Source organism: Dasypus novemcinctus, chromosome 29 (genome assembly GCF_030445035.2).
Source record: "Dasypus novemcinctus isolate mDasNov1 chromosome 29, mDasNov1.1.hap2, whole genome shotgun sequence".
NCBI lineage: Eukaryota > Metazoa > Chordata > Mammalia > Cingulata > Dasypodidae > Dasypus > Dasypus novemcinctus.
The window spans coordinates 29396669-29408467 of NC_080701.1; the positions used below are offsets into that span (position 1 = coordinate 29396669).

Genomic DNA, 11799 nt, shown 5'->3' on the forward strand with positions numbered 1-11799 from the left:
ATTCTGCCCACTTATGAGGGGGAGGGTGTGATAGTTTGATATTTCACACCTTCCTTGTAACTATAGGATGCCTTGGGTGACCTCTTGCCCTTAATTCTTTCCTTCTTTCCTTAAGACCATTCTTAAAAGCCCTGTGTAAGAGAGGAGGTGGTTATCTAGGGAAAGCAAAAAAAGGAGTTAGGAACCATGGCAAAGTGGAAAGACTATCAATAGAGGGAGGCCATATAAGCACAGGATAAAAGGGAATGAGAGCCACAGTGGAGGGTATTTGTTTAGCAGGAGTTAGAGTCCCTTACAAGCTTTTCCTCCTTGGCTGGGGGGTTCCGCAGGTAATAGCAGAGAGGAGCATAGACGATGTTGACAACCCCAATGATCACCATGAGCCAGGGGAAGCCGATGGCCCGGACAATGGCACCCCCAGTGGATGGGCCTGTGAAGAGTAAAGCAAATGCACAAGTATTTTTATGCCTTTTTCACATGGATGATGCAATGCTAGAGCCAGCAGGGTGACCCAGAGGATGCCTGGGGTCCAATATCCAGAGCCTCTTGGCCCCACTTCTGACTGGTTAAAAAAAAATAGTAGATAAGGAAGAGTGGGGCACCAGGTTCTGGGTGCTCCCCTCTCTTCCACCCCAACCTACCTACAGCAAAGCCCATGCAGAAAGGTACATCCGCGATGGCACAGACACTCCCATACACAGAGGTGTGGCGCAGGTCTACCAGGTGTCCCATGATGGGCATCATGGAAGAGTCCACCATGCCTGTGGCCAGGACAAACAGGACAGTGTTAGTTAGCTCTGTCCTCAGCCCCCTCCCTGCTGGGGACATCTTGACCTCCTCTCCTCCTCCGTTCGGTCTACTCTCTTTGCCTGCTCTCCTCCATTTATTTTTGTTTAGTTTTTTTAATCGTTAACTTCTTATGTTATGACTGCAGACTCTAAAATTAGAAAGCTATTTCCCTCACTGACTGCCTAAGTCAATTGCCCCAATAATTTTTTAACAATCCAATAATTTTTAAATATCCTCTATTATTGAAATGCAAGACTGTTTTGCTTAGGGAATTAGTCTCAATATTTAATGCAAATTATCTCCCCTTGCTCCATAAATTCCTTCTCTTTTGTTTAAAACTCCCCCAAACCTACAATACTGTTTCTCTTCCTCTTTTATTAAAGACTTTTTAATTAAGACACCAGGGTTACATTAACCTGCTTAAGCAATAATCTCCCTTTTATGTAGTGCTCCTCAGTGAAGTCCCAGATCAGCAAAGTGTCTGTCTTTCATCAGCCTGTTTGGTTTGTCTCTCTTGTGTTCTCTGCTTTTTGTTGGATTAGAGATACTCAAATTTTCATTCAGCCCCAAGCTCTATTCCATGTTATGCAGTTTGCACTAATAAATTCATCAGGTAGGAATCAGGAGCCCACTCTCACACCCCTACCAGCTGAACTTCTACTCCGTTTGCCTTTCCACCTACCCCCTCTGATGAGAAAAGGGAGGGGGGAGGAAGACATCTGACCCAAACCAACATTCAGAGGCTTCTCATTTCCCTAAAGAGCACTTCTTACCTATGGCAAAGCCAAGTCCTGCATTGGGACCAATGAGACCAAATATAATGTGAGCCAGAGGAACCTGCAGGGGGAAAGGTGGATGTGGTCATCAGCAGCAAGTTGAGTCATGGTGAGAACAAATGCTCAAAGGCTTTTTACGTGACATGCATCTATTAAGCATGTGCACTGTGCCATGTATGCTATCTCCTTGGATTCTCACACCTTCCCTGTGAAGAAGAATCTACTTCCATTTTGAAGATGTGAAAACCAGAGTGGTGCCATTTGGATCCAATGCTCTACCCAAAGTTACAGAGCTAATAAGGGGCAAGATGAAGTTTGAACCTCAGACTTGCCTCCTTATACCATCACAATGGTCCTTTTCTGTCACAGACTCTCACCTTTCTCCACCCCCATCCTGATCCCCACCCAAACACAACGTCTGTCCTCGTTATTCACCGAATGGAGTTGCTTCTGTTTTCAATTGGCAACACCTTCCAAAGGTCTTATTGAAATCCCAAACTTGGTGGCCATTGGAACAACAAGCCAGAGAACAGAGGCCCATAGCCAATTACCCATAAGCTAGAGGGAGAAAGTGGCACATTAGCAAGCTGTGAAACTCATTCTCATTGCTCTCCTGACAAAATACTGGATGCCTTTCCTTCCCACATTTTCGGGTTCCTTACTTCCCTTCCTGGGCACCTGCCCTTCCTGCCACCCAACCCTGCCATCCCAGCACATTCAATACCTATCCTTGGGTGAGTCCTTGCTGTCTTCTGGGTCACTCACCTCTCGAAGGCTCAGCACACACTTTAGATATTAGTGGCTAGGAGAAATTTTAGGGGTTACTCCCTCACAGTATCAAAAAATGGTGAGGATTCGCTGTGGACTCCTCATGTGCCAGATACAGGGTTTGTGGTTTATATGGAAAAACTCAACAACCTTGTTAGATAGAAATGATTGGAATCCTCTCCACACTGATGAGGCTACTGAGCAGCATAGAGATTAAGTAATCTGTTCAAGGTCACACAAATAGGTAGTGGCAAAACTGGTAGTGAAAGCAGAGCCCTCCCAAGCTCCAGATCAGGACCTCCAGGCTTTCCCGAGTGCTGACGCAGGGTCAGGCTCTGTGCTACAAACTTTATAGCTATGTTCACTTAACTCATGCCTCTGAGGCAAGTGTGCTGAGGATCTCCATGCAGAGAGAACAGGAAGTTTAGGGAGCTTAAAGGGGGATCTTGAAAATGGAAAAGGCTTTCTTTCTTCTCCTACCAATGTTCCAGTGGAGAGTCTGAAGCACAAATGATGGTTTCCCTGTTGACTTATGGGGCCCTGGCAGGTGGGATGACTAAATGAAGTCTTAAAATGCACTATTTTGCTGGCCTAGAAATAGATACACATTACCTCATATGCCCATACATAGAGCTCAGGGTTCTGGCCCCACCTTCCTCACCTACCCTCAAGGGGATGCCAACTTCAACTGGTGGCAGCTCTCCTGGTGCTAATTCCTACACAAGCAGAAACGGTCTTTCCAATGACCCATGCCAAGTCAATCCTCTGCTCATTTTAAAGTAAAGTGATCTTTAATGTCTGGATCTCTCTCTCACTCAACTAGTCCCTATTACACTTACACAGAGCAAGCTGATCCCTACTACCACCATTCCAACCAGTGAGCACAGCCACCTAGAAGAAAAAAGCTATTATTACACCATACCATGCTATGTGGAGAGATCCCTTCCTGCTGCCACCCATCTCTACCAGCAATGGCCTGCCCTACTGCCCCGAACTCCAGCAACCCTTTAGGACCTGAGAAGATGAGTCAGCCCTACAGGTCAAGGTTGTATCCAGAAGAGCTCTTTCCCTGCCTTTTCCTTGCCCTCTTTTCTTCCCTGGCTCATCCCTTCCATAGTAGAGTACATACTGGGATATATTCTTTTCATTTATAAAAGGAATCAGGTGACTCAGAAACACATGGCCCATGACAATAAAACCAAAATGTGGATCTTGCTATTTCCCAGTTCAAATGATAACTTTTTGCTATCTCCAACCTATTCACATTTTATTTGGTCTTCAAGGTTATCTCAAGTCCTATAAGTATACCAAGTTTCTTTCCTTTATGATCTCCTAGCAGTGGTTATTAAACTTTAAAAAATATTTACACTGAACACCAAAGATAAAAGTAAAGCTGTTCTGATTGTAATGGAGCAACAGAATCTAGACTTATACCTCCAGCCCTCGATTGGAGGCGCTTCTGGGGCAACTCTTTAGGGCTCCATGGAATGGTTTGACCATCACTGCTCCAATGTACTGTTTTTTTCATGGCTTTTCCCTGTGGGATTATTTGTATTTCTTCAACCATAAAGCAAACATCTGGAGATCAAGGGGTGCCATTCATAGCCACTTCCTCCTCCACAGCAACAAGCTCAGGACCCCCCTTTTTCCATACTGCTCTCACCACCAACCCAGTCCCCATTCTCCCTTGTCATGAACTTTCAATCTCAGAGAAGCTGTTCCTCATCCCAGGTGCAAGGGAATCCCCACAGGACTCTCCCTTCTTACATTCCTACCCCCCTTCCCAGCTCTCCAGGCTACATACCGGCCCATCCTGTTGGCCAGCACACCGAAGAGGTTGGTGTCAATGAAGTAGGACAAGCTGGCAGGCAAGAAAGCGAGACCTGTAGAAGGACAAAGATGCCCACTTTAGGACATGTCCCATTTACTATCCCAATCCCTTCCCTCCTAAAAGACAGTGAAGCCCAGCTATTACCTCCAAGCATCCGCAAACCACAACTGTTCAACTGTTTCATGGTCTGGGATCCTTGTGCAAACCCAGAGCAGATGTCAGGAGACTCCACACCTCTCTTTCCCTCAGGGCAGGGCTTTGTTTAGTTTCAGAACATTTAATGTGCTTCCAACTCCCCACTTCAGGCTCTGAACAACGGCTCTAATGAACCATTCTCATGTATAAAATACTGTTAATATCAGCATAAGAGCATGAGCTTTGGAGCAAGACATACCTCCTGGGAAGGAAAAGCAGCTTTTCCGTGCTGTCTACCAGCTCTGTGACCTTGGATAATTTACTAAGCTTCTCTGGGCTTTGGTTTCCACATCTGGGTTCAAATTGTTGACTCTGTGACTTTGGACAATTTACATATCCTGAATATTATTTATTTATTCATTCCTATATTAAATACTTTTAATGAACATTTACCATGTGAGAGGTGTGGGCCTAAAAATAGAGGGATAAATAAGATAGACAAAATCCTAGCTCTCATGAAACTTATATTCCAGGGAAGGGTGACAGACAAAAACCAAGCAAACAAATAAATAAATGAAAAAGATAATTTTTAAAAATGGTGAGTTCTATGAAGAAAATTTAACATTTTGGGTGCTATGACAGATAGTGACTGGGAAGAAGGGCCACCTTAGGTTTGGGGGTTCAGGAAAGGCCTCTCTGAGGAGGTAATATTCAAGCTGAGATCCGAATGGCCAGAAAAGAACATTTTAAGCAGGAAAAAAAAAAATGGAACCAAATTTCGATCAATTAGGTGGCTGGAAATCATTTACTGAGATGGGCAAGTCTGGTGGCAGAGGAAGAGCTGTAAGGGAACATGCTGAGTTTGAAATGTCTATTAGATATCCAATGGACATGTCAGGCAGTTGGATAAAGTCCAGAACTTGAAGGAGAGGTCACAAATGCAAATATAAATTTGGGACTTATTGGTTTACACATGTTTTTTTAAGCCAGGAAAGAGGATGGGATCCCCCAAGAGAGATCAGGTAGAAAAGTCTAGATACCAAAGGTGTGAGTCTTGGAGGTGATAAGGTGACATAGAAGAAGCTGAAAGGGGATGGAATCCAAAAGGCAAAGAAAAGTTCAGCTTTTGATAGGAGCTAGGATGTTTCAATCACAATTGGAGAGAAGCCAGGAGAAAAGGCAGTGATTGTGGGTATTAGTTCAGAAAAGCAGATTCATTTAGTGATGGGGAACCATGAGTTCTTTTCTCATTGCTTATATTCTCTCAAGAAATAGGAAGAAAAGTCAGTGGCTGAGAATGTGATGGTGAAGGGGTGGGCATGCACAGGAGGCTTGAATGGAAAATAGTGTAACATACTATTTTACTGCACTTCATTGCTATTCCTAGATATTGTATTTTTTATTTATTGGCAACTCTGGGTTGAGCAAGTCTATTGGCACCATTTTTCCAACAGCATGTGCTCACTCATTGACTCTGTCACATTTTGTTAATTTTCACACTATTTCAAATTTATTCATTGTTCTTATATCTTTTATGGTCATCTGTGGTCAGCAATCTTTTATGTTACTATTGTAATTGTTTTGGGGTTCTACAAAACTGCACCAATATAAGACAGTGAAAAATAAATAAATGTTGTGTTGTTCCGACTGCTCCATGGATGGCTGTTTCCCTGTCTCTCTCCCTCTCCTTGAGTCTCCCTATTCCCTGAGGCACAAGAATATTAAAATTACGCCAGTCACTAGCCCTATAATGGTTCCTAAGTGTTCATGTGAAAGGAAGAGTCATATGTCTCTCCCTTTAAATCAAAATTCTAGAAATGATTCAGCTTAGTGAGAAAGGTACACTGAAAGTCCTGACAGACCAAAAGCCAGGCCTTTTGCACCAATCTGTTAGCCAAGTTGTAAATGCAAAGGCAAAGCTCTTGAAGGTGAACTGTGAGGATATCAATGAAAAAAAAAAACAAGGAAATTAAGGTGGTACTCATGAGTGATAAGAAAGGGAAGCAACCTTATTGCTGAAATGAAGAAAGTTTTAGTGATTTAATAGACCAAAGCAGCCACAATATTCGCTTAAGCCAAAGACTAATCCAGAGCAAGGCCCTAACTGTCTTTAATTCTATGAAGGTGGGAGAGGTGAGGAAGCTGCAGAAGAAAAGTTTGAAGCTAGCAGGGGTTGGTACCTGAAGTTTAAGAAAAGATGCCATCTCCACAACTTCAACATAAAAGTCCAAGGTGAAGCAGTAAGTGCTTATGTAGAAACTACAGTAAGTTATCTGAAAATCTAGCTTTGATAATTGAAGAAGGTGGCTACACTTAACAACAGATTTTCAGTGTAGACAAAACAGCCTTCTACTGGAAGAAGATGCCTTTGAGAAGTTTTACAGCTAGAGAGAAAAGTCAATCCCTGCCTTCAAAAGAGAGGCTAACTCTCTTGTTATGGGAGAAGGCAGCTAGACTTGAAGTTGAAGCCCTTGGTTGCTCATATACCATTCCAAAAATCCTAAGGCCCTTAATTATGCTAAATCTACATTGCCTATGCTCTACCAATGGAAAAACAAAGCCTGATTTATTGGAAGAGGTCAAACTATCAACATAACAGGAGTTTGGGAAAAGTTTATTTCAACTTAAAACTTTGAGGGGTTCAAAACTTCATTGGAAGAATTAACTACAGATGTGATGGAAATAGCAAGAGAACAGAATTAGAAGTAGAACCTGAAGATATGATTGCAATCTCATGATAAAACTACTGGATGAGGAGTTGCTTCTTATGGATGATCAAAGACAGTGGCTTCTTGAGATGGACACTACTCCTGGTGAAGATGCTGTGAATATTATTGAAATGACAACAAAGGTTTTAGAATATGACATAAACTTAGTTGATAAAGCAGCAGCAGGGTTTGAAAGGATCGGATCCCATTTGGAAGAAATTCTACTGTGGGTAAAATGCTATCAAACAGCATCGTATGCTACAGAGAAAACTTCTGTGAAAGGAAGAGCCTAGCAATGCAGCAAACTTCATTATTTTCTTATTTTAAGAAATTGCCACAGATCAGAGAGACACAGACTTCACTTCTCTCCCAGAAAAATAGCTAGAGGACAGTCAGAAATGGAATGGAAAAAGAGTGTTCTAGGATCTAGGGCACCAGAGGAAGGCAGAACACCACCCAGAAGTGAGAGAAGCAAAGGAAAAGAATCTCATTGAGAAACCTCTGTTGGTAAAATCTGCAGCTTCAGCTGCTGGCACCCATCCCCTGACTCTCAAAGCAGACACCTTTGAATTCTCCAGCCCTTGGCCAGCGGCTATGGACACAAAGGGCCAAAGGGGTCCACCTCCCTAGGAAAGGAGAGAGTGAGGGATGCAGCCTAAGTCTGATTCTGCTTTTGGCCAATAAATTTGGGCTGCTGTGTCTCATGAGACCTTTCATGTTGGGGGGTGGGGGGCGCCATTGTTTGCCCTGTGAGCCAGCACCAGATGAAAGAGATCCAACCCTCTCAAACACCCTCTTCACTCACTGGAACTTGTTATTGAGGACACAGAGAGGAGTGGAAATATTTCCTATCTGGAAAAAGGGAAAGAGCTGTCAGCAAAGGTTGGAGAACAGACTCTGGGAAAGTTTTGATTTGTGAAGCTGTGAATAGCCCTGAGGCACAATCCTTTGTCAGAGTGTTCTGGTCTGGTTGCAGCAAACACATTCTGACCAGGGTTTGAACTGAGAGGTCTGATAAAGAGCACAATCTGCTGGCAGACCAAGGAAGTGTACGTGAAGAAATTGAAAGTAAATAAAAGCAAATCCTTTGTCCCCAGGCTCTGGCTTCCCCAGGGAGCATCTTTATGCACTTTCTGGACATTTCTCTTCCATTGTATGTGGCTCAGAGTGGTGGCAATGGCCCCACCCATCTGGTATCAATGGACTGTGGAGTACCATCTGAACAAGGTCAGGAAAGCCACTAGCCAGCCTGAGTGATTCCTCATGATTCAAGATGAATTGGCATCAAATTTCACTTCTTTAGCAATAGTATCTTATAGCTTTTGCAAAATACTAGAGAATAATGATGGGATTCATGAGAATCATTTTTAAAAACTAGTAATAGACGATTTTGATAATGAAAAGATTTGGCAAAAACTGGATTTCAAAGCAAACCAGTTTTGCAACACTTCTAGGATACAGCTAATGAAACTGCTGAAGAAGAAGACATCACTATTCTCCCAAAGAATGAAGAAGAGTGGAAGAGGATGGCTCAGAGATGGAAGCTGATGGCTAAGAGGTACAGGACTTGGAGGATAGAGAAGAAGTGTTAGAATTTGAATGTGATGATCGTAAAGGGGATGAGAGAGCTAAAAACTCAAGCAAATCTGATCTGAGGATAAGGCTCATGTAGCAGTTTGATATTATTGATGAATTCCAAAAAGATGTATTGGATTATGTTTGTAAACTGATCTTTTCCTCTGGGCATATTAGATTATATTAGATTCATAGGTTTACTTGATTAAGTAGTTATGTAATCCTCCTGTGCCAGTAGGTTGTTGAGGCCCCACCCTTTGGTGGGTGGGGACTAACACATAAGAGGCATGGCAAAGGACAGAGTTAAGGGCTTTTAATGTTGGAGTTTCGATGTTCGAGTTTGATGCTGATGCTGGAAACCCAGGGAGAGACAGAGCCACTCACCTGATAGTCTACAGCTTACCTTGTGGAAAAAACAGAGGCACTTAACCCAGAGGAACCCAGGAAGGCTGAATCTTCACAGATGTTGGCAGGCGTCTTGCTGCAACATGTGAAAATAGACTTTTGTGAGGGAAGTAACTTATGCTTATGACCTGGTATCTCTAAGCTCCTACCCGAAGTAAGTACACTTTATAAAAACCAACCAATTTCTGGTATTTTGCATGAGCACCCGTTTGGCTGACTAATACAGTTGACTTTTCAGTGATGAGGATTCTGACCATGACTTTGATATCAGCAAACCAGAACAGCAGAGCAAGATGCAAAACAAAGTGCCTGGGAAACCAAGAGAAAAGTCCAGAGCAGAGGATAAGTTCTTCGAACTATCTGAATTGGAGACCTTTTTAGAAAAAGTAGAAAAGGAATAGGAGAAAAAAGGTGGCAATGAGGAAGAAGATGTAATTTTTTTTGAAGATATTGCTTCAGATGAAGATGAGGGAGAACTGTTTGGAAAATTGAAAACTTGAGTTAATTAAAAGTTCCAGACACTTGAAATACATAGATTTATTTGATTTGCTTGAAAGCAATGAAGACATAGCAGGTAATTATGATGAGAAGGGTTAAAATGAAGAAAGGAAAAAAAATTTCTGAAGAAGATGAAGAAGACATCCCTGAATCAGATGAAGATGATGTCTTTGAAGAAAGTGAAGGCAGTAAGAAACATAAAGGAGGTTAGAAGCGAATGACCTTTGCTTTGCCAGGTGATGAAGATGGAGAAACTAAAGATGGAAATATCTTAAATGTAAAGAGTGATTCTGATGTATTTAAATCATCTCTTGAAAAAAGGCAAGAAAAAATGAATGTCCAAACTGTATCTTTCGAAAAAGACTTGTTGGAAAACACAATAAAAAACCTTGGCAGCTTCAAGAAGGGGCAGCCCAAAAGAGAGCAGAAAATAGCCTCTTAGAAGAGTCCCTACACTTTGATCATGCAGTCCGGATGGCACCCATGATCACAGAGGAAAGTACCCTTCAACTGGAAGATATCATTCAGTAGAGGATAAGAGATCAGGCTTGAGATGATGTCATCCATTAAAAAAAAAAACCTAAGGAGGATGAAAATGAATATAAAAAGCATCTGACATTATATCATGAGAAAAGTGAATTGAGCCTTGCTGAAATATATGAACAGGAATATGTCAAAATCAACCAGCAAAAATGGAGGAAGAAAAACTAGATAGTGTAGATATTCAAGAGATGATGGATTCACTCTTAAAATTGTATGCCCTATAAAACTTCCATTTCATACCTAAACCTCCTGTACCAGAGATTAAAGCTGTATCAAATCTGCTAGCCACAAGTGGGAGGAAGTGACTCCAGGGAGTACTAGTGACACAGCTCTCTTGGCCATAGAGGAAATCAAGGGGAAAAAAAGTTTGAGATACAAAAACAGAGAATATGGCTACCGACAATAAGCGAGAACAAAGGAAACAGAAATATCAAAAGCATATGACAATAAAGAAGGAGAAGCAGAGAAAACTACTACAGAGGAGTAATCCAGATGAGGCAGGGAAATACAGCAAAGCAATCACTTCAGAGAAATAAAAACAGCTGACCAAGCAGGCAAAGCCTCCTTGTTAAGGGATGAAGGTAAAAACAAGACCTTAAAGACATCTCAAGCATTCTTTTCTAAACACAAGATTAAGTAAAAACGCAAAGAATATAGAAAAGAAGAAGAAAAGACAGGATCTTTCTTTCATAAATTAAAGTTGTAGTATATTTTGTACATAATATAAATATTAATGGGTAATCTTATATTCTTTGATAGGTCTGCTTAAATTAAAATGTTTGAGAACTGAAAAAAAAAAGTTAATAAATAAAAAAGGCCTTTTGGGGCCTATACAAACTCTTTCCCCAGGTCTGTGGAAGAAGATCTGCAACCCATAACTGGGTCCATGTCCCAGATTCAAGCAACTAAACAGGGATAATGCTAAGGAGCTAGAACAGGTTGAAGCAAGAATCAAAGAACGGCAGTAACATACAGCCTCCCACCACTAAATCCCTAAATAAGAGAGAAAAGAGCGAAAAATTGAGCATCAGAATAAACTCATCAACATATCAGATGCCTGGACAGCAGTAAAAAAATTACTAGCCATACTAAAAAAAAAAGCCATACTAAGAAAATGGAAGATATGGCCCAAGCAATGGTAAATATCAAAGCCCCAGATGAGGCACAGAATTTGAAACAAATAATCAAAGACGTTCATACAAATCTCCTAAATCAAATCAACCAGTTGGAAAAAAAAACATGGTTAAAGAGATAAAGGACATCAAGAGAACACTAGGAGAGCACAAACAGGAATTTGAAAACTTGAAGAGAAAAGTGAAATGAAAGACACAATAGGTGAGATCAAAAACACATTATAGAGGCATACAACAGCAGACTCAAAATGATAGAAGAAAGAACAAGTGATGCAGAATGCAGAACAGCTGAAATTGAAGAGAGAGATGAATGGAGAGAGAAAAGAATTTAAAAAAATGAGCAGGGCTCACGGAGTTGAATAATTACCTGAAGTATAACAACATACATGCCACGGGAGTTCCAGATGGAGAAGAAAAGGGAAATGGGGCAGAAAAAGTATTTGGGGAAGTAGTGGCCGAGAATTTCCCAACTCTCATGAATATAATGAATTTACATGTCCAATAAGTACAATAAGTACAATGAACCCCAACCGAATAAATCTGAATAGACCTACTCCAAGATACATACTACTCACTTTGTCAAATGCCAAAGATAAACAGAAAACTCTAAGATAAGCAAGGGAGAAGCAAACCATCAC

General features: G+C 41.5%; 1 pseudogene; it reads left to right on the forward strand.

Annotated features, from left to right (window-relative positions):
• Positions 1 to 8183: 8183 nt before the first annotated feature.
• LOC101435998 (U3 small nucleolar ribonucleoprotein protein MPP10 pseudogene) lies at positions 8184 to 10668 on the forward strand (annotated as a pseudogene).
• The last annotated feature ends 1131 nt before the right edge of the window (positions 10669 to 11799 follow it).